The 20,575-nt window shown below is 37.4% G+C and overlaps 1 pseudogene; it reads right to left on the bottom strand.

Annotated features, from left to right (window-relative positions):
- Positions 1 to 1,028: 1,028 nt before the first annotated feature.
- Positions 1,029 to 20,351, bottom strand: LOC138151445 (cyclin-dependent kinase 1-like; annotated as a pseudogene).
- Between the last annotated feature and the right edge of the window lie 224 nt (positions 20,352 to 20,575).

The following is a 20,575-nucleotide window of genomic DNA, read 5'->3' as shown; positions in this document are numbered from 1 at the left end:
CTTTTCTCACAGTGGCTTCGAGAGAATGGTATTAACCTCCTTTGATAACAAAATACTCATTGGTTAGAGATGTATCTTGTTACAGAACAGCCCTAATAGGCTTGGGAAAGTGACTTCAAGAGTGAAGAGAACTCTAGGCCTGCTTATTTAAATGTAAATAAGAGGGTAACCCAAGGTGGACTAATGGAAGGGGACAGGGCAAGGGGCAAGAGGAAAATAGAAGAGAAGTAAGCAGAGGCCTAGGAGACGAGCAGAAAGAATAGGATGAATACTAACCTGAGTTGTGGAAATTACTCTTACAGATGAAAGAAACCAGGGAAAAATCTGAACCCCGCATTTCTGACTATCAGATACTTCAATTTGAAGTCTATTGTGTTACATTTTTAAATTTCATTTATTTCTCCTATAAAATAGAGTCTGCTTCCAGAGGGAAAGTGTTTATTTTTGCCTTCTGAATAATTTCCTGCAGAGGAAAATTGTGTTTATTAGGGGATGGAGAGATTGAGGAAAGGGGAAAGTTCAAGATTGGTTTTATTATAAGGCACATTTTGAAAAGCTTGTAAATACATCATAAAGCCCTCTAGTTTCCTGGGTCCTCTGATTCTGGATACCAAAGCTCTAATTATTAACATAAACCCTTGAAGGCTCAGTCTCCACCTGGATGGGCTATCTTGTTTTTATCTATGATCTTTCTCCCTCTTTATTAGGTTAAAAAAGCCTTTGGCTACTTTCTAATGAGATGAAACCAGGTTTTTGTAGTCTAGGTCACCCTCAATTGCCTCAAGGTAAAAAGAAGAAAGTTCAATGAGAGGTAAAAGGGGGAAAAAAATAAACAAACCTACTTCAAGCCAGCCGAGCTAAGTTGTTTGTTATACTACCACCTATGGGGGCCTGATCATTATAATTTGGGGGGGGGGGCAGTGGGAGAGGGAGAAAAAAAAGCAGCAAGATCACAACCCTGTATTAGTTTTCCTTTGGGGAATGTGTCTTAACTTGATGTTATGCCTCTCTCCTGTGATCTCTGAACATTAACAAATCTTCTGCCAAGCAGCCAATGCTCCGACATTGTCAGTTTGCTGCAGTTGGCCGGAGGTGTTCCCTCCCGTCAGCGTTGGCTTTGGGCCACCAGCCTGCATCCTACTGCCAACTGGTGGGAGCACGCTGATGAGAATCATGTGACAGGCTCCCTGTAAGGGGGATTGAGAGACAACTGAAGGGTCCTGTCCCAGCTCCAGCTTCCAGGCTGTCCTCTCCCTCTACTGCCATGGCTGTGATTTGACTCGAAAGGTATTGCTTACATTCTGATCTGTTTGGTGTGCCCTATGAAACTAACAGTCGGGAAATTCCTTGGGGTTAACAAGAAATCTTCATTCCACACAGAATCTTTTCCCAGTGGGCAATGACTAAGATACACCTTTTTTTTTTTTTTTTGCTTTTTTGAAGGGCAATTGGGGTTAAGTGACTTGCCCAAGGACACATGGCTAGTAAGTGTTAAGTGTCTGAGACTGGATTTGAACTCAGGTTCTCCTGATTCCAGGGACGGTGCTCTATTCACTGTGCCACCTCGCCGCCCCTAAGATACACCTTTCATAGACTTTTGACATCCCTGGTGAATTGAACTTGGAGTTAGTCAGCTGACTGGTCATATAGACAGAGCCAAATGGGAAAATGCCTAATGAACAGTGGCTGACATTTCTGTACTCCTTGAAGGTTTCAAAGCTCTTTTCAAACCTCAAAATAAACCTGGGAAGTTAATATTGCAGGTATGGTTATTCCTTACTTTGGGGACCAGACTTGTGATTTCATTGGCATAGAGAATTCTGGGAAGAACACAGGGTTTAAAATGAGAGGGCCAGGGTCCAAATCCTAACTCTCCCTAGTACTAAGTAGGTGACTTTGGACAAGTGACTTCACCTGTCATGACTTGGTTTCTTCCTGTTCTAAGTATATAATCTCTCTAAGAATGTTCTCTGGCCCTTCAGGGCATCACCTGCTCTATCTATCACTTATAGTCTTAGAGAGCCAATGATGGTAAAGAGGTCAATGTTGAATGAGGGTACAGTTTAACAGTTAAGTGGAAAAGAGTCAATTGTGAAAATTTAATTCATTTATTAAGCACCTACCATGTTCCACACACTTGGATTTTCATTAGATCCCGACTCTTCTATTGGAGGTCATCAACCTGGTGCTATGAAGCTCATTTTTGGAATGACATCAATTCTGGTTTTCCTATTTCTGAGAGATGATCATTATCATGTTTTGGGATATTGGTAAAGTTCTTTGAGAAACTTTTCTTCCAGAGAATTAGGAAATGGTCCTTGGAACAATAGGCACCATAACATAATAGAAATTACCCTAGACACGGAATTAAGAGGTAGGACAGTACAGAGGAAAGAGTACTCAACTTTGAGTCATAGGACCTGAGTCTGAATTCAGGTCCTGTTGTTATCTACCTATTGACCCTAGGTAAGGGTCTTACTTTCTTTGAGATTCAGTTTCCTCATCTAAAAAATGAGGTACTGAACTGGGAAACCATTACTTTTCCTTTTGCTCTGGATCTCTGACCCTATGAGATGTGAGGTCTAGGATCTAATTTCAGTTCTGCTTTAATAAACTAACTTTTTAACTTTGGAGAAATCAGTTTACCTTTCTTACCCTCAATTTTCTCATATCTAAAATGAGGAAACTGAACTAGAACCTACATGATTTCTAAAGCCTTGTCTAGTCTTTATTACCATAATCTAATTGTCTTAGATAGGCACAAAACCTTTTTAATTTAATGAAATCAAAATTATTCATTTTATATATTGCTATGCTATCTCTTGTTCGGCCATAAATTCTTCTAAGATTTGACTGGTAAAATTTTATGCTCCTCTAATTTGTTTATGATATTTTATATCTAAATCATATACTCATGTTGACCTTATCTTGATAAACAATGTGAGAGTTACTCTATACCTGGCTAGTTCCAAACTGCTATAGCTAGCGTTTATAGTATAATATCGAATAATGGTGATAATGGGCACCCTTGATCTTATTGGGAAGGCTACTAGCTCATCCCTACGGCCTCCCCCAATCTGTCCTCCCTTCTATTAGCGCCCTCCTTTTATCCCCTTTCCCTATTATTTCCATGTGGGGCAAGATAGATTTCCATACCTGACTATGTGTGTTATCCCCTCTTTGAACCAATTCAGGTGAGAGTAAAATCCATGTATTTCTTATCAACCTTCCCATCTTCTCCACTGTAAAAACTCTTCCCATTTGTGCTCCTTTTCTGTGAGATAATTTACTCCATTCTACTTCTCCCCAAACCATAATGCTTGCTGATGTTTAGATAGATTTTGTTGTGGCTGTTGAATTACCTCAATCATTTCTAATTCTTTGGGTCCCTATTTGGCATTTTCTTCTTTCTTTTTAAAAATAAAATTAACCAATGGTTTTATATATATAATTAAATAAGCCAACTCCTGGTTTTATTTATGATTTCATGGTTTTCTAACTCTCATTTCATTAATCTCTCCTTTGAGTTTCAGAATTTCCAATTTGGTTTTTAATTGAGATTTTTAATTTATTCCTTTTCTTGTTCTTTTAGTTGCATGCCCAATGCATTGATCTGCTCTTTCTCTATTCATATGTTTAGTATTGATATTATTATTTTGGTACCTTTTAGCAAAATGTAGTTTCTCTGCTTATATCTTTTAATTAGATCTGTTTTTGCTTTCCCTTTGTCTGAGATCATGATTGTAACCTCTGATTTTTTATTCTCTTTTGCTTTAGCTGAAGCATAACAGATTCTGCTCCAGCCTCTTACCTTTACTCTGTGTGTGTATGTGTGTGTGTGTGTGTGTGTGTGTGTGTGTATGTTCTTCAAGTGTGTTTCTTGCAAACAACATATTGTAGGGTTCTGGTTTTTAATTCACTCTGCTATTTGCTTCCATTTTATATATGAGTTCATTCCATTCACATTCACAGTTATTATTAACTCTATTTCCTTTCATCTTATTTTTCCTCATTTATCCATCTCTCTCTCTCTCCCTTTTCACCTTGTCCCTCCTCAAAAGTTTGTTTTCCTTTCTACCACTAGCTCCCACAGTCTGTCCTCTCTTCTACCAGTGATCCCCTTCTGTGATCCCCCTTCCCTACCACTTCCCTGTGGAACAAGATAGATTTCTATACCCAATTGAGTATGTATCTTATTCCCTCTTTGAGCCAATTCAGATGAGAGTAAAATCCAAATGTTTCTTGCCAACCCTCAAATCTTCTCTACTGTAAAAGATCTTCCATTTGTGCCTCCTTTTGGGTGAGATAGTTCACCTCATTACCCCTCCTTCTAGTTCATCGCTCTTTTTCTTTCTTTAATTTAATTTTATTTTTTGAAATCATCCCAACATAGTCAACTAATACCTTTGCCTTTTGTCTAAGTATACTCCTTCTAAATGCTCCAACAATGACAAAGTTCTTAGGAGTTACATGTATATCCTCCAACATAGGAATGGGAACAATTTAATCTCATTGAATCACTAATGATTTCTTTTTCACATTTACTTTTTTAGGATTCTCTTGAGTCTTGTAATTGAAAGTCAAATTTTCTTTTCATCTCTGATCTTTTCATTAGGAATGCTTGAAAGTCTTCTATTTCATTCAGTATTAATATTTTTACCTGATGGATTGTATTCAGTTTTGCTGGGTAGCTTGTTTTTTTTTTTTATTTTAAACCTAGCTCCTTTGTCCTCTGGAACATCATATTCCAGCCCTCCTTTTCTTTAATGTAGAAGTTGCTAAATTTTGTGCTATCCTGACTGTGACTTCATGATATTTGAATTGTTTCTTTATGACTACTTGTGATATTTGCTCCTTGACTTTAGGGCTCTGGAAGTAAGCTGTTATATTCCTGGGAGTTTTCAGTTTGGTATATTTTTAGGAGGTTATTGGCATATTCTTTCAATTTCTATTTTACTCTTTGATTATAGGACCATCAGGGAAGTTTTCCTCCACAGATTTTTTGAAAGATGATGCCTAGACTTCCCTTTATTTATTTGTTTTTGATCATGACTTTCAGGTATTCTAATAATTCTTAAATTATATTTCTGCCATCTATTTTTGAGTTCAGTTGCTTTTACAATAAGATATTTCACATTTTCTTCTTTTTCCCATTCTCTTGACTTTATTTTATTATTTCTTGATATTTCATAGAGTTAACTTCTGCTTGACCAAATCTAATTTTAAAGAATTTTTTTTTCATTAGGTTTTTTTTTTTTTTTTTCCTTTTGACTATTTTTTTTTTTTTTTTTTTTTTTTTTTTTTTATTTTTTTAGAGGGCAATTGGGGTTAAGTGATTTGCCCAAAGTCACATGGCTAGTAAGTATGTCAAGTGTCTGAGGCTTGACTTGAACTTAGGTCCTCCTGACTCCAGGGCCAGTGCTCTGTTCACTGTGCCACCTAGCCACCTCCAATTCTGTTTTTTAAGGTGTTTTTTTTCTTCAGTTTTTTCTTTTATGCCTCTTTTACCAAACTATTAAATCTATTTTCATAATTTTCTTCCATTAGTCTCATGTCTTTCCCCAATTTTCTTCTATCTCTCTTAATTGAATTTTAAATCACTTTTTGAGCTCTTCTAGGAATTCTTTTTCAATTTGTGACTTATTCACATTTTTATTTGAAGATCCACATGTAGCTGTTTTTACTTTGTTGTCTTTTTCTAGTTTGTGTCTTTATCATCCCTCTTACCATAGTTAACTTTCTGTGGTCTCGTTCTTTTTTTTTGTCTGTTTGTTTGCATATTGTCCCAGCCTATTTCTTGATTTATACCTTTGTTTTAAAATTGTGCTCTGTTCCTTGAAGTGGAGGTAGTAGTGTCCCACACTTCAGGTTGTTGAGCTGCTGCTTTCAGAGCTAGTTCTGGAGGTCTCTAAGTTTTCAGTTCTTGTAAGGTGGTATGATCTAAGGAAAGATATGGTCACTACTCTCCTTGTCTATGCTCTGATCTGGGAAAGATCACAAGAGCTCTTTCCTTCACTACTGAACTGTGACCAGGACTCTGGCTCTCCTATATTTGAAAGTCTTTTTCTTCCTTATGACCCTGGAATTATGACTTGGGCTCCTGCTTGTTCTCCTTTCTGCCTTCAACTTGAGACCAGGGTCCTCGCTTTCCTGTAAGTGACCACAATTACTCTTCTTTGCCCTAGAACTTTGTCCAGGGCCTCTGTTCTCTTGCTTCCACAAACACTATTATGCCATTGTTCCTTCTCACCCTGGGATTGTGATACAGAACTATGTATGGGCAACAAAACAAGGTGCTCCTCTCAGTGCCAGCCAAGTCTGAGCCCCTTACCATCTGTCAACTGAGACCTTCCAATCTGTGCTGCCAATGCAGCTGCCCCAAATGTTTGTTTCTGGCTTGCCAGGGCATGACCTGTGCTCCAGTCCTGACAAGTACCACAGTGAGACTGACCTTTCCTGCCTATTTCCTAAAGTTGTCTTGGGCTGGAAAATTGTTCCACTCCAAACTTTTGCTACTTCTGCCATTCAGATTTTGAAATGAGGTCTTATTTTAAAGTTGTTTGGAGCAGAATTTGAGAAAGCTCACATAAGTCCCTGCTTTCTCTCTGTCATCATGGCTCAATCCTCACTTAACAACCTTTTTTTCCATTTTTCAAATGCTTTATTAACTTCTGATTTACATCATTCATTTCTGCCAGATTTTGGGTTACAAATTTTCTCCCCGTTTTTCCCCTACCCACCGCCCCAAATAGCAGTCCCACAGGATATCCCCTCCTCCAATCTGCTCTCTCCCATATTTTCTCCCATACCCCTTTCTACTTTTCTAGTAGGGCATGGTGGATCTCTATGCCCCAGTGCTTGTATCTCTTATTTCCCAATTGTATGTAAAATAGTATTAATAATAATGTATATATATATATATATAGTATATATCCCCTTCCCCCCTACTCTCCTGTAGGGTGAGATACCCTATTTAGTGTGTATTTCATTCCCTCCCCAAGCCAAATTCAATGAGAATAAGGTTGACCCATTCCCTTTTGCCTTCCTATTCTTCCCCTCCATTGTAACCATTTTCCTTTGCCTCTTCTTTATGAGATAGTTTACCCCATTCTGTCTCTCCCCATCTCCTCTCATTATATTCCTCTCTCACCTCTTAATTTCACCTTTAAAGTATTATCCCTTCCTTTTAAATTGGTCCTGTGCCCTCTATCCATGTATACCTGTAAACATATATACACACATTTACATATGTATTCATATGCCCATATGCCATCATATATATATATATATATATATACATATATATATATTTCTATTCCTTTCAACTATTTTCATACTGACAAAAGTTTCATCAGTTACAATAATTGTTTTTCCATGTAGGAATGTTAATAGTTCAACTTTGATAAGTTCCTTATGATTTCTTTTCCCTATTTACCTTCTCATGCTTCTCTTACTTCTTGTATCTGAATGTCAAATTTTCTATTTGACTCTGGTTTTTTCATCAAGAATGTTTGAAAGTCCTCTATTCTACTGAATGACCACATTTTCCCCTGAAACATGATACTCAGTTTTGCTGGGTAGGTGATTCTTGGTTTTAATCCCAGCTCCTTTGCCCTCTGGAATATCATATTCCAAGCCCTTTGATCCCTCAGTGTAGAAGCTGCCAGATCCTGGGTTATCCTGATTGTGTTTCCACAATATTCAAATTGTTTCTTCCTGGCTGCTTGTAATATTTTCTCCTTAATCTGGGAATTCTGGAAACTGGCTATAATATTCCTAGGAGTTTTCTTTTTGGGAGGTGATCGGTGGATTCTTTCAACCTCTATTTTTGCCCTTTGGTTCTAAAACATCAGGACAGTTTTCTTTGAGAAATTCCTGGAGGATGATTTCTAGGTTCTTACTTTGATCATGGCTTTCATAGTCCAATAATTTTTAAATTATCTCTCCTGGATCTATTTTCCAGGTCAGTGGTTTTTCCCATGAGATATTTCACATTGCCTTCTATTCTTTCATTTGTTTGGATCTGTTTAACAGCATCTTGATTTCTCATAAAGTTATTAGTTTCCATTTGCTCCAATCTAATTCTGAAGCAATGATTCTCCTCAGTGAGCTTTTGAAATTCTTTTTTCCATATGGCAAATTTGTTTTTTTAAGGCATTCTTCTTCTCATTGCTTTGTTGAGCCTCTTTTACCATTTGAGTTAGTCTATTTTTTAAGGTGTTTTTTTCCTCAGTCAGGCTGTTCACTCTCATTTCATAATTTTCTTGCATTGTTCTCATTTCTCTTCCCAATTTTTCCTCCACTTCTCTTATCTGCTTCTTAAGGTCCACTATGGCCTGTAACCAGCTTGTATTTTCCTTTGAAGCATTTGGTGCAGGAGTTCTGACTTCACTGTCTTCCTCCTGTTCCACACTTTGCTCCTTTTTGTCCCCAAAATAGGAGTTTAATGTTGGAATATTCTGTTTGCTTCGTTTCCTTTGCCTGGTCATGTAGCCCCTCAGTCACTTGACCACTGGGCTTTTTGCCACAGTAGGACTCTGCCACCAAACAGGGGAGCTTTCATCCCAAACTCTGGGGTTTTCTCAGCAGCCAGAGGTATTAGATGGGTGCCCTCTCTGAGGTCTCCCCATGCTCTGGCAAGCTGGACACACACCCCAGGACCTCCACTCTAGACTTCAATCCAGATCCAAGAAGGTTAAAGCAGGAGCGATTACCCCTCAGACTGTGCTTGGTTCCCCTACACTCTGCAGGCCAGGAGCTGAAGCTGCCACTTGGGGCTGGCTGGCTGTGCCAGGCATCTCAGGGGCTTCTCACCCCAGGGGCAAAAGCCAACACACTGCCACTTACTGGGTCCTAAAGTCCAGACTGCACTGACCTCTCACTTTGTCCTTCGCATCTATGTGTTGATAATTCTGGAAGTGGCCACAGGTGCTGCTGATCTGGAGTCCCTCTGGCTGGCAGCTGGTCAGGCCCACCCCAGGGCTAAAGCCTGGCCACTTGCTGCCGGCCTGCCAGGCTGTCCTCAGTGGGAGGTTAGTTTCTCTGTGTCATTTTGTGGGTTCTGCAGCTCCAAAGTTTGTTTAGATTACCCTGTTTACATTGATTGGGGAAGGTGGAAGCTGGAGCCACTCAGTGGTAGTGCTTCTACTCTGCCATCTACTTAACAACTTTCTAATATTTCATATGGTACATCATAGCTTTCTCAATTTCTTTCTACTATAAACTATAACTATCATGAAGGCAGGGACTATGTCCTATCTCAACTTCATCATATCTCTTTTATCACCTAGCACAAAGCTATGTAAATAACAGGGACTTAATCAATGTTTTATTGGGGGAGAAGGCTTTAGAAGTAGAGGAAACTCATTAACCTGAATACCTTAGTCCCATGGAATCAAAGACCTAAAGAGAAACCCTACCTAGTCCAACCCACATGTGAAAAATACCATGTAACATTAGCCCAGACTATGTGAGAAATGGTTATCCAGCCTTTGCTTGAACACCTCTAATGAAAGGTAACCAACTAGACCCCAAGCCAGCCCCATCCACTTCTGGATAGCTCTTATTATTAGGAGTTTTGTCCTGACATCAAAACAGAATTTGCGTGAGGTTGCTGGGGGTAAAGAAAGCTGTCAAAAATTGGCCTCCAACAAACTAAATTGGCTCAAGAATTAGTATGACTCTAAGGCTCCCCTATTTCTTTTTTTTAAAAGAAAGACACTGAAGGAAGAATACAACTTATGCTCATTGGTGTTACCTGTTGTCCAGCATTTTAGATTATACAATAACAGGAGCCCACCTCTAGTACCAGTCTTATTTGTTCATTTATGAATAATCAAAGTATAAATAATAAAAGATGAAATCTGTTTCTGTTTTTAAGTTATATAGAAATAGCCTAAAAATAGCTTTTCAAGAAATTTCTGTCTTGCCTAATAGCACTCAAAGTAAAGGGTTATGTAAAATATCCCTAAATTGATTTTGGCTTTACATATAAACTATTTTGGTTAATTCTGTTTTTGCCAGAATACTCTAAATGTATCTGTGTCTTTTTTTTTTTAAATCAGTACTCGGTAGTGTTATTTTTTTCAGATGAAGCAAAACATTTTCTACTGGAAGGACATTTTATTAAATCAACCCCATGCTGCTCTCAGGGTTGCAGAATATTTTATCTAAATGTCTTTTGCACTTAGAATTTCTTGATTGTTTGTCCTTGAAGTAGTTCTAGACATAGCAAACATTTAAATAACATGGAAATTTAGTTAAGCTTATATGTGAGAAAACATAGCCAATGCCTCTGACCTTCACAGGCTACAAAAACATATTTAGCTCAATTCTTAGTCCTGTGGTGGGTGGGGATCAAGTTCTCATAATGTATAGTATATAGAGAATCATAGCGTATCAGAATTAGATGGAACAATTCAACTAAACCTGAAATAGAACTCTCTTCTGTAAGATCTCTGAGAAGTGAGCATTCAGCATCTTTTTGGATGACTACCGTGATTAGAAATGCACCATTTCAAAAGATAATCACTTGTACACACTCTACCACACAACTATGAAAATCTTCATGAGAATCTGTGTGCATAGCTAGTCTTCTTTTGATTAAAATATTATTTAAATGTTAGTTGCTTTGGTTAGTTTGAAGCATTTAGGATTTTTTTTTTGCTAGTCACTTCCATGAAACCATATCAAAATGTCTAGTTGAAAAGTAAAAAATTAATTTTTCGCTAAAAATAATTATTTGCAAAATAGCTTTTGCCTAATGATGATTTGACTCAATTCAATAATTTTTCAAGTGAAATTTAGTCAAACAGATTAGTGTTGGTAGACACAATTAAAATTGGACAAGACTGACAGATTTTTGTTTGTTTGTTTTTCTATTGTTTCTATGGCCCCAAAGTCAAGCTTCTGACAATGGGTTTTTGATTTTTGAATTTATCACCTGATAGATATGACCAAATTCATTCTCAAAGACTTTCCAACTTGGTATGATTTATCACAGCTGTGGTACTCTGATGGCTTAATCTTCTAGACCCCAAGGTTACTTCCTTACCTTGAGGAGAATTTTTGTTGAGTACTCACAACCTAAGGGCTTAATAAGTATTTGGTAAACAAATGAATGAATGAATGATATTGGGTGTTCTCTTTGTCCAAAGATGTTCTTAGGAGGCCTGTTATTTGAAATCTTATAACAAGAGTGATAATAGATTTTACATTGAGTGTGGTTTGATAGAAAGAAGCCTAAACTTTGGGTCAGAAAACTTGGACCCTACTGTGAACTGGTTATGTGACTTTAAGCAAGTGCCTTAACTTCTCTGGATCTAAATTTTCTTACCTGTGAAATGAAAGGTTGAACTAGATGATATCTAGGGTGTATTTTTTTCCTGTTTTGTCATTCCAGCATGATCTTGTGACCAACAGGTTCACAGTTACAAGTTGAGGGTTGAGAGGAAAGGGCATAGTATATAGCCATGGATATGATAAAATGAACAAGCTTGTGGGAATGAATACAGCCCCCAAACTTAGTCTCACATATACCATGTTTTAAGTAAACATTTAGGTTTTTTTTTTCTGGTATTTGGAGTTGGTCCCTGAGACCTCAAATAAAAATCATGGTATTTGACCAATAAGTTGAAGAGACAGAGGAGCATAAAAGCAAAACCATGTACCTCTGACATCTGGAAGAATGAAGCTCATTGCCCTGTACTTAATTCTATACAAATACAACAATGGTGCCCCTCCTCCCACCTTTCCCTCCAGGAAGCAAAGATTCAGGAATTCCAAAACAGCTTCTAAAGGGGCTCATCCTCTGCATCTAGTTCCTTCTGTGAGAAGAGAGTCTTGGTGAAGAGCATGTAATGTAGTCATCTTTAATTAAAATCATATTTTTAAAGTACATTTCATAACTCAGGCTTTCAACTCTTTTTGGTTTCATATTTTAAATCAACACTAGAATTAAGTGACCATAATTAGAATAAAGAATAGATGGGAGGGACGGCCAGGTAGCACAGAGAGTAAGAGCACCAGCTCCAGTGTTGAGAAGACCTGGAGATTGAATCCCGGGCTCAGACACTCAGCACCTCACCCAGAAATAACTGGCCTTGTAACCTTGAGCAAGTTACTTAACCCCGATTGCTTAAAAAAAAAAAAAAATAGATGGGCATGTTTGTTAGGCTTGTCCACCAACAAAGACTAAAGTGATTTAGTATTTTTTAAAACACCAGAGGAAGTCACTATGAACGTTGTTATGGTTGTTGTTTTTCAATCTCTCTCTTTGGTAAAGTAGTTACTTTATTCCAAAGATTCTATTGTTGCTATAAGCACCTATGGAGTGCCTTTTTGGGAATGACCTTGGGAGCAAAGTACCTTATAACATGATACTTATATCTTGTTAGTCTTAGTGAGAAGGGCAAGGAGACTTTTCCCTTATGGATAGAGGGAAGGAGAAGATGGAGATTATATAGAGATTTAAGGAATGGAGGAAGTGAGATAAAGGAGTTCATGTTGGAGAGCCAATTTGCCTTTCTCCATGTGCTTTCTTGACCCTAGAATGACCTCTTTCCCTGGGAAGACCCAAATTCAAATGCTGCTTTTTCTAAGAAACCTTCCCTTACTTGACTGTCAACTTCCCTTTTGGCCTTCAAATAGCACTTTATTTTCTCATTCTTTAGCACACTTAACATTAATTATGATTTTAGTATACAAATACATACACGTGTTTATATATATATATAAATAACATGTATGTATTTATGTGTATAAGCATACATACAAATACATGCATATATCTATGCACATATAGGTATGTGCATATATAGATATGCACATATAGCGATATCAGTACTGTACCTGTAATTCGTTGGTATTGGCATAGAAAATTTCCTGGCAAAAGGACTCCTTCAATCAACCCAAGTCATTATCTTCTCTGCGAATTATAGTCTTAGAGAGTAGCTAAGAGTCCACTGGGCATGTGTCAGAGGTGGGTCTTGAGTTTGGGTCTTGCTAGCTGGGAGGCCAACTCTCAACTCAATGCTGCTGCTTCTATAGTATAGTCTTCTTATTGTTGATAGTAATGGTAGTAGTTAAGGAGTGCTCTTACCAGGAGCTCTCTATACCTTAATGAAAAAGGATAATTCCAAAAAATAAATATTTGAATATATGAAAAAATTCCTCCCTTCAAAGAACTTATATTATTCTAGAAATATTGTTTGCATTTGATCGACTTTGCAGTCTAATGGGGGATTGAAGAAAAGGAGTATGTCCTAGCTAATTTGTATGTTTCTTTCTAGTGTTTAGCATGATACTCTGAGCATAGTGGATACCGAATCATCTTTTGTTATCATTGTTTATATGACCTGAAAAATATCAATCTCTTTGATTTGAATGACTTTTTGCAATTTCTGAAGGTCATATTCCAGTTTAAATTGATGAAGGTCTGCTACTGTTTAATTTAATTAAAAAATATTTGTTAAGCCCGTACTACTTAGAAGGCACAAAATTAAATGCTAAGTGTACTTTCCTTCAGTACTTCAACCCTCTGTTTAGTTTAGGTAATCATTCCGCTGATATGGACTATAATCCATCTTCAATTCAGAGATAGTCCTTTATAGTTACTATGGTTAGAAAATTCGTAATCCCATAGCCAGTCTAATAATAAGCCTTCAAACTAAGACTAGCCTTTAGACTACATGTAAACAATCGATTGTTTAGCCTGTGTGTAGAGCCTTCCTAAAAGACTCCCAGAGTCGGACTTCATCCTTTCTCTTGTCGAAGATTTGGAGAACATATACAATGAGACAAAAGGGTAGAACTGGTGGTAATGGTGGTGGGAGATGTAATACTTGGATTAAAAAATAAATAAAATAAGATAGAATGTTATCTCTCTTCATTGAATTTATCACCTACTAGATGCAGCCTGCATATGTGTATTTTATATTTATATTAGATATAGATATAAAATATGTGCCTGTTTTATATATACACATGTATGATACATATACCTACATATGTGTGTATATACAGATATATTAATGTATTATATATTAATATATTCATGTATTCATATATCATTGGTGCAGACAGCTAGATGGAGAGAGTGTTGGACCTGGAAGCAGGAAAACATGAATTCAAATTCAGCTTTAGACAGTTATGATCTGGGAATCCTGGACAGTTTTCCTCAGTTTCTTCATCTTTAAAGTGGGTATAATAATACTACCTACTTCCCAGGGTTGTCAAGACGATAAAATTATGTAACATTTGGAAAGTGCTTAGCACACTGCCTGGAACATAGTAGGCTCTTAATAGATGCTTTTTTTTTTTCTTTAGACGTAAAATGAGGTTCGAACAGATACCCTTCAAGATCTCTTCCTCTTCTAATACTTTAGTTAGACCTGTGCCTTAGGAAGATTATTTCAACAGCTGTGTGGAAGACTTATTAGAGAAGGGGGAGACAGGGGTGGGAACTGTAACCAGGAAAAAAAAAGTTAGGAGCCTGTTATAATCATCAAGAAAAGAGGTGATTAGGGGCAACTAGCACTGGCTCTTGGAATCAAGAGGACCTGAACTGAAATCCAGCCTCAGACTTAATAGCTGTGTGACCTTGGGCAAGTCACTTAATGCCAGTTGCCCTGCCTTCCCCCCTCCAAAAAAAAAAAGCAAAACAAAACAAAAAAAGAGGTGATTAAGGCTTGAATTACGGTAAAAGCCAAGTGAGTAGGGAAAAAAATCTCTTTCAGTTCTAGCCCTCTCTGGTTCTATTAGATAGAGACCCTGAACATCATTTGTGTAATGAACAGATAGTTCCTCATGAAGTGGGAAACAGAAAGAGACATATGGGAGCCTAGAGGATCAGTATTTGTATAAAACAAGTTAGATTTATAAATGTAGGGATTATATGACTTCATAGGAACCAGACCTGGAAAAAACCTTAGAGGCCTAACTCTCTTAATTTACAGATAAGGAAACTGGGGTTCAGAGCGTTTGACTTGCCCAAGGTCACCGAGCTAGACAAACAGAAAAACCTGCATTTGTACCCAGGCCTTCTCTCCCACACTGTATACTAATGCCCAAGTATGTAGTTTTGTTTTCTTTTATTTTCCAGAATTATGTATCAGAATGACTGCATTTGAAGGGAACAACACTAACTTGGATGCTTAAGTTCTGGTATGCATGTTAAAAAAAAAAATCAGTCACAATGCTTTATTGTCCACTTTGTTTAGTCTCAGAGTTTTGTTCTCCCCTTTGTCCTAAGGAGGGTCCCGTCAGAATCACTTGTGTCTTTTTCTCATGAATTGTCATAATAATCAGATTACTCTCGACTAGACCTGTCTTAGTAATCACCAATAATATTCGTGTTTTTTCTGAAGAAAAGTGATTTTGGGTCTCCAAAGGAAGAGTGGGTCATTCTACTAGTAAACATTTTGTCACCCTGCAGTTTGGTGGGATAAGCATATCTACTTAACCCACAATCCCAGTTAGCAGAGAGTTTCAAAGCAGAAACTACAAATTTCCAAAAAACCTTGGCTTTGCCACTTGATCTATGTCTATCCCCCGATAAATCATTTAACCTCTTTGGAACTCAATTTGCTCATCTTTTCAATGGGGGTTAGTGGAGAGTATTAGTCTATATAACCTTAGTCTAATGTCCCATCTTGCTCTAAACATAATCCAATGAAATTATGGATTCAAAGGCAATATTCTTAATGCCAAAACTTTATGGAGCATGTTTCAACCTTTTTTTTTTTATGAGGATTTAGAAGGTACTCAAGAACTTGGTGTTCCAAGGGGCACATGATTAGGAACATCAAGTATAATTTAAATGTTGATACTTAGAGATGTCAGTTAATAGAGACTTCTGATTCAGGAAATACTAGTGGAAGAGAAAAGAAAAAAAACCCTCAGCTTTTAGTAAAATAGATCATAGCAAGTGAATCAGTGACAGTTACATTACTTGACAGCTGTCAGGATTTAAAATTTCCATCTTAGATCATATGTACTTCTAGTATATTATTCATGAACCTCTAGTTCAGAATTTCTGTAGAAAGAGGTAGAAACAAGGAATAGAGGATTTGTATAAGTCATTAGAAGGAAAAAAGGTATGCACAAAATACAGTCTGCAAAAATTTGATTGAAGCAGACTTACTGGTGGAGTCCGGATTTTTGTTTGTTGTAAAAGTTCACATTTTTGCCATATTAATATCTTCTCAACCAAATTTAGAATAAGGAGAATTAGCTGACCTTGTGTGATTGGGTATCTATTTTTGTAAGTCCCAGAAGAAGAAAACAATTATACTTGTCAGATTTTGTTACTGTCTTGAAAAGATCTGGGGCAGTATGTTTCTATCTTTCCCTTTCTCTCTCCCTCATCATGTGAAAATGCAATCAACAAGGATATATCCCAAGCACACAGCAAAGGCATCTATCACTTACAATGAGGACATCACCCCCCAATAGGTCATTCAATATTAAAAATGAATGAGCATATTGGTGTCACTTGGTAATGAACCAAGTTGAAGGATATTGATGAAGGTACACAATGACAAGATATAATACAATGTATTACTTGTGTTTCAAAAGGCATTTAATTAGTGCAAGATGCAGGAATGACTGCTGCCAATACTTTAGATGACCTTTGGATGCATATCAATGAAAAAAATGAATGCACTATGCATTTCAGTTGAAACTCCTTAGATTTTTTAGTTAACCCTCTAGGTTACTCCTTCAATTTGTACTTACAGGTTGGGTTCCAAGACTGTGACTGCTACCTCAGTTGCTAGGGTGTAAAATGTGGTACCATCCTTTGAAACTACAGCTCAGGAACCCTGCAAATATAAACCCTACACAATAATCATCCAGTAGACTCAATTTGCTCTTAGAAAAGACATTTACCCAATACCATGGCAAGATTATATCCTATATCTCCATGTACATCAGGTTCACCCTCATACAAACACATACAATGACTATGGGGAGAATGGACAAAAAATGTAGTATTGGTAATGAGGCACAGATGTAAGAAATGCACATGTCTAAGGCAGGCAGCTCACAAATTCAGAAATATAGGGCCTCCGTGTCCTTTCTTTTTTCATGGAATGATCACAAAGTTCCCTAGTAGGCTTCTGTGCTAGTTAAGTCGTCCAGCTGGGTATGTTCGTAGTGTCTTTGTTGACTAAGTCACTCTGCTAGACTCTGGTTTGCTGCTCATTGGGCAGAAGCAGTCTTTGTGATGTCATTTGGGGTTTTCTTGGTGGGGATACTGGAGTGGTTTGCCATTTGCTTCTTCAGATCATTTTATAGATGAGGAAACTGAGGCAAAGATGGTTATTAAATGACTTGCCTAAGATCAAATAGCTAGTAAGTGTGTAAGTCTGGATTTGAACTCAGGAAGATGAGTCTTCTTGATTCCAGGCTGTTATGGCAATGGGAATTTAAGATCTTTCCTGCCCCTTGGCTAGGCTTAAGTGACTCTGAGAACCTTCCTAAATTTTAAAATATACTCTGCCCCACTAATAGGCTGAATGTGGGTCACCTGGAGCCTGTGGTGGGAGGCTTGTTTTTCAGGAATGCTTCATTGATACTTGATGATTGGGCAGTGGGTCAAGAGGGCTGTGATCCCAGATCCAGGAGAAGGCTATATAAACCCTGATATGAGGTTTTGCTTTAGGGCTCACTTTGAGAAGAGTTGTGTGATTTGACCAGATGAAACTCTGGGCAGCTGTTGAGCCCTCTGGCTTTGAAAACCCAGATGTTGGTGCTTCCCTCTCTGGTAACTGACTAGGTATGGATGTAATGGTTAGATAGTTGGAAGCCTGTCTGCTGTTTGTTTCTCTGTCTGTATTTTTTGTCTGCTTGTAACCTCTGTATTCTCTGAAGTTCAGGGTGCTGACCTTTTTCCCCTGAGTGAGGTAAATGACATATGTCTGATTGAAGCAAGATTGTTAACCCACTTTGAGTCACTTTCTTTTAGAAAAGCAGATCTAAGAACCTGTGGTGGCAGCCACCCTGAGTATACTAGGGTGCTTGCTGCTACTCAGGCTGGGTGCTCTATTCACTGTACCATCTAGCTGGAGTACTGAGATGCTATTTCAGGAAAAACAGAGATTCCCTTAGCCTAGGACTTGTGGAATCCCCTTCAGTCCTGATCCATCAGGGCTTCAGCTCTAAGGTTTGCTATCTACTAGGCAGTAAGCAGGAGAACTGATGCTTAGTTCTTCCTTTCGACAACTGTTCCCTCGCATGGATAGATCTTCTTAGCCTAATCTGTGGGAACTATCCAGTTCATTTTCCAAATCTTCATCTCTGCAGGCTTGGACATAATCAAGCAATGACCATTTACCCAGTATTCATTAAAAAGCTCTGAATTTCAGAGTTCATGGCTTTAAAAACAAAGACAAACAAACAAACAAAAAACTTGAAGGTTCTTCTGATGGTCAACTCAAATAAATGGATAGGGAAAATTATAAGGAAAATCTGTGGAGGGGTAGGGCTGGAGTACTCATTGTTTCTGCTTGTCTTTCATTTCCAGATGAGTTACTGAAAGCCTCATTTCCTTTATAAAGTGTATGAGGACTTGCTCATTTCTGAAAGGGGCCTATCCTCTACAAAGCACAAACATAATCTTAGTGTAATATAATAATAAATAGTATAATAATAGTAACAATAGCTAGCATTATATAGTACTTTAAAGTTTGCAAAGTACTTTATGAATATTATCCCATTTTCTTTTCATCCTGGGAGGTAGGTATTATTTTTATTCTCCACTCCCCCCTCCCCTTTTTTACAGATGAGGAAACTGAGGCAGAAAGAGGTTAAGTGGGTTGCTTAGGGTCACACAACTAGTCTGAGACTGGATTTGAACTCAGGTCTTCCTGACTCATATTATGGTACTCTTTCTGCTACAGAATCTAACTGCCAGTATTTACATTGAGATACTTGCAACTTATGGGTTGGAAATTTGCTAAAGTGAAGTGGATATGCCACTTTGGGGATTCACAACTTGGCCTTATTTATCCAACTAACTGGCCAGTTGAAAAGTTCACCTATTCAGGAGAAACAATAATAATCACTGACAATTTTATTTCTGGTTCTACATAAATTACTTCACATGAAGCTCAAAATCACTCTGAAACATATGTAAAACAGGAATTACAATCCCTAGTTTTTTTTTTTTAGATCTAGTTTTATTTGTAGAAAACAAACCAGTTATATTGATGAGAAGGGCACAATATTCATTATAATAATATTTACAGATTGGAGATATTTACCTTGGAAAATAGGACAGCTTTAGTTTTACAAACAAAGCAAAACACACACGTAAAGACAAATGTTGACAAGAGTTTAACTGTAAAAGATGATGATTCTTGATGCAAAACCCCTGGAAATGTTTGGCTGGAGCTTCTTAATTTGAGTATTTGGGTCATTAAAACATAGATGATTCAATGTCATTTTCAGTCAGGACAGACTGACATTTTAGAGAGCAAATCTATTTTATTTTCATCCAGGTTTTTAACATGTAATATAAAATATTCTGGTTTCCACTTGGGGAATACATTAGAATCCTGCAATGATTCAACTTTTGGCCTTACCAATATTTCGGAGTCCCCCCAACTCTGAAGATTCTGAAGACAGAATTAGTTTCAAAATCCTCATGGAAAAGTGGCTTCTTGGCTACTAATTCAGTAAATATCCAAATGTCTTTGTTGCTTAGTCATTTGAGTCGTGATCACTCTTCATACCGCATTTCTGGTTTTCTTGGCAAAGACAGCAGATTGCTTTTCCATTTCTTTTTCCATTCTAAATATCTATGAGCATGGAATGGCATATCCACTTCACTTTAGCAATACCTGCAGAGACCTTTACCACAGTATTACCACCTCATGTGTACATACCCTTATAAGTATTCAAAAGGCCTGTGTAAGTTCAAAGTCAGTTAGATTCATTACTCCTTTATCATATGTTAACAGATTTTGAGGTTTCAAATCTCTATGAAGATCTCTTCATGAGTGACAAAAAATAGTGCCCTTAAAGATCTGGTACGAATAATTTATAACAAGTTAAGGGTCTACCTATTCTACCTGAGGGAAAGAATACAAGTAATTTTTGAGATCCATGGAAAGGAATTCAGGAATGAGATACAGTCTTGCATGGGTATATCTTGAAGACTGACTATGTTGGGTGATAAAGTTCTTTCAATAGAGAAATTTCTCCTATTGCAGTACTTAGAATACCTTCCTTTCTAATTTCATTTTCTTTATGGCTACCATCTGACTTGTAGTTTTATATCCATCTACCCATATATGTAAACCCTATAGGTGTCTTCCATCAGTCTTCTCTATTTTTGTGTAGTCCTCCATAACTATCCAATATATTACAGATTCTGAGGAGGCTGAGGTCAAAGAAATAGCAGTAGAAGCAGCAGCAGCTTTGGGGGCAGGGGCAGTGGGAGAATCTCATCTGCATCTGCTCTGGGGAATGCCTATTTACTCATTTTAGAAAAGTGAAGATGAATGCTCAAAGAAATTAAATGTGTTTCTGGTTACATGGTTAGTAAGTGTCAGGAGCAAGATTTGACTGAGAT

Source organism: Petaurus breviceps, unplaced genomic scaffold, assembly GCF_028583685.1.
Source record: "Petaurus breviceps papuanus isolate PSGF00001 unplaced genomic scaffold, PetGlider_PUasm1.0 140, whole genome shotgun sequence".
In the NCBI taxonomy this organism is placed as follows: domain Eukaryota; kingdom Metazoa; phylum Chordata; class Mammalia; order Diprotodontia; family Petauridae; genus Petaurus; species Petaurus breviceps.
The sequence above is the reverse complement of the archived record's forward strand: the minus strand, read 5'-3'. Positions and strand labels throughout refer to the sequence as shown.